This window comes from Triticum aestivum, chromosome 1B (assembly GCF_018294505.1).
Source record: "Triticum aestivum cultivar Chinese Spring chromosome 1B, IWGSC CS RefSeq v2.1, whole genome shotgun sequence".
NCBI lineage: Eukaryota > Viridiplantae > Streptophyta > Magnoliopsida > Poales > Poaceae > Triticum > Triticum aestivum.
Genome location: NC_057795.1, coordinates 678,604,404 through 678,607,356, shown reverse-complemented (window position 1 = coordinate 678,607,356; position 2,953 = coordinate 678,604,404). Strand labels below are relative to the sequence as shown.

Sequence of the window (2,953 nt, the reverse complement as noted above, 5' to 3'; positions counted from 1 at the left end):
GTCGTTAATGGTCATTAAGGACCACAATCTGCTGGTCGTAATAGGCTCCATCGTTAAAAGTATAACGTTACTAATGTAACAACAGGATGATGTGTCATCGTTAATCTGGAGGTAATAACGACCACACTTATTATTAAGGACCACTTTTTTCGTCGCTAATAGTGTTCTCATGGTTACCAAAGTATCCTTAATGATCACTTTATAGTATTAACGGCCACTCTCTTCACCATTATGATACCCTTCAGAATAAATTATATTTAGTAATAAATTTCCATTCAGCAATCACTTTATGAATCATTAACATTTGAATAGTAACATCCAAATTAACATAGAAACATAAGCATATTAATTGAAAGGATCATAACCACTTTTATTAATAGCGAAATTCTGACATATGATTCTGGAATTTAAATACTATTATAAAATCTGAGTCAAAAGCATAGCTTATATGACCAATGTACTTTCTCATGTCTAACCAGAAAACGAGAAAACTAGAAAAGATAATGCTTATTAATCTTCAATCCAGGGACACCATCATTGCTTGAATGGATATCATTCTTCATTGGCGATTACAATTCCTTCGGATGCTTCTAAATGTTTACGATGGACCATTGGTCCTACAAAACGTTGGGTAATTTATGAAAGTCAGTCCATGTAAATAAATTGGCACAAAGTATGGCATATAAAATATATGTATGAGAACAACTTACTTGTTCATGCTGGATTTCATGAGATCCATCACTTGGAGATCTACCAAACATAAGCCGTTTAATTTCTGACAGTTCTTGCACCACGCCATCGGACTTTTTTTTCAAGTACCAGTTTCACTTGCTCGTAAAAAAATGACATTTCTTCATAGCATCAAATTCATCCATATCCTTTCCTATGCCACTGTCATTGCTGGCATCAACTTCATCTTTCATTGCTACAACATATTATGAGTAACTTGAAAACAATTAACTGTAGAAACAAATTCTCCATACAGTACAAACTAGTTAGAAACTCACTTTCAGAATCATCTGCATCCCAATTTGCATCAAATAAGAGTATTTGTTGGCTCATCATTTTTATATATGAAAGCAAGCAACCACGTTATATAATCCTAAACTACATAGCTTGAATAATATTTTTAGGTTTGTGTAGTACCTTTTGTAGCTAACTCGTACTTTTTCTTTCATAGTTCCTCTTCTTGCATATGAGCCTCATTGCGATAACCTGTACATATAGGATTAGTTTGAAGTGTGCGCAAAGTAAAATTAAATTAGATAAATGAATGTTGATGTACTGAACGCTAAAAAAATGTAAGTACATAACTTCTTGTGTCACCGTCTATGAATGAGGTAAAAGCCGAAATAGGAAGCATATGGATAACTACAGATTAAGGCTTACATAAGCTAGTGGCATCATATTGTTCTCTTACTAGAGATTAAGATTTGCATAAGTACAGAACCAAATTTTGCAGCTCGTCTATCTCTCTTGAGTCTCAATATGCCATAATATTGTACTACTGTATTATCATGATCCCCTTAGTATAGCCACCCCACTGTTCGGTGTACTTGAAGGACCACAACAAAAAAACAGAGGAAGGAGGAAACCAACCAACGTACTGTACGTACAACGGAATCGCGTTGGCGAATGGCGATATGCAGGAAGTAGATCGGGCGCACAGGGGTCTACACAACCGGCGATGTGCAGGCGGCAGTGCGGAGGCGACGAGGTCGAGGTGACCGGTGACTTGCAGGCAGCAGCGCGGACGCGTCGGGGTCAAGGCTACCGGCAAGGTGCAGGCTGCAGCGCTGACGCGACGGGTCGAGGCGACCGGCTACTTGCAGTTGCAGGCAGCAGCGCGTCGGGGTCGAGGCGACCGGCGATTTGCAGGCAGCAGCGTGGACGCGTCGGGGTCGAGGCGATCGGCGAGGTCTAGGCTGCAGCGCTGATAGGTAGAGGAGAAGAGAAGGGAGATGCGATCTGGAGGTGTCGCTGATTGAACAGGAAGGAGAGAAGAAAGTGGCGCAGTGGATGTGATATAGATTGCTTTTTTTTTTTTGGCTGTTACGGAGGTATCCTACGGAAATTGCCAATACTTTGTGCCAACAATATTCAGCCATCCACTCCTTTTTAATCGAGCACCAAAAATTTGTGGAAAAGGTTGGATATGCGTCTGCGGTCACAACAATAATGACCGCATAGTAGCTGATTTACCTGCGGGGACTCAACTCAGGGTTTTTTTTAGGGGACTCAACTTAGGTGTTCAACGACCAAGCGTTTTCATGCCATCGTCGTTAATGCTAGTTTTTCTAGTAGTGGCTAGGGCTGGGACCGAGGGTTAGGCTGATACCATGTAGAGGAATAGGATGCAACTCTCAATGTATTGATAGGTGCATATGCACAAGTATATATAATACATAGGGCAAGTCATATCCTTAACTATACACAAAAAGGAGACTCGGAGTACAAAAATACATATGCTAAATACATATCTCAACATGCAATGCGTTTGAGCCAATGCAAGTTACGTGATGTAGGTGGCCTGGCTGCACGTACTAGTGCACTGCCATCCAACACACGCACGAGCAAGGGCTAGTGCACTTCAGCCATGCATCCAGCGCGCGTGAGGCTGACCTCGGGCCGCACGGTGTGGATAACCACATGCGGACGCGGGGCAGAGCGTTTGCACCAACGCACCACGCGCGTGCCGTCCTGCAGGGAGGAGCACGATGGAGCCAGCTGGATGAAGGCGAGGTTGAAGGAGGATCCCGATCAAATCAAGGCGACGACGGTCGCGAGCGACGGATGCGCGGACGACGGCCGCCACGTATCGCGTGTGGCCATCGTGTCCGAGAAGAAGCCGCGTAGTCGTGCTGATGTCGGAGTAGAGGCACGCGAGGTTTGACGGCGGCGGTGGGCGACTCAAACCGATCTTAGATCGGAAAACCAAAAAGTAGACGCCGAT

General features: G+C 43.5%; 1 long non-coding RNA gene across 1 annotated transcript; it reads right to left on the bottom strand.

Moving 5' to 3' along the window:
- Positions 1–464: 464 nt before the first annotated feature.
- LOC123100259 (uncharacterized) lies at positions 465–1,977 on the bottom strand. The gene is made up of 4 exons (XR_006448380.1): positions 1,617–1,977; positions 1,147–1,215; positions 711–925; positions 465–617 (listed from the first exon to the last, which is right to left on the bottom strand). It is a non-coding gene; the product is annotated as an uncharacterized lncRNA (long non-coding RNA).
- Positions 1,978–2,953: the final 976 nt, after the last annotated feature.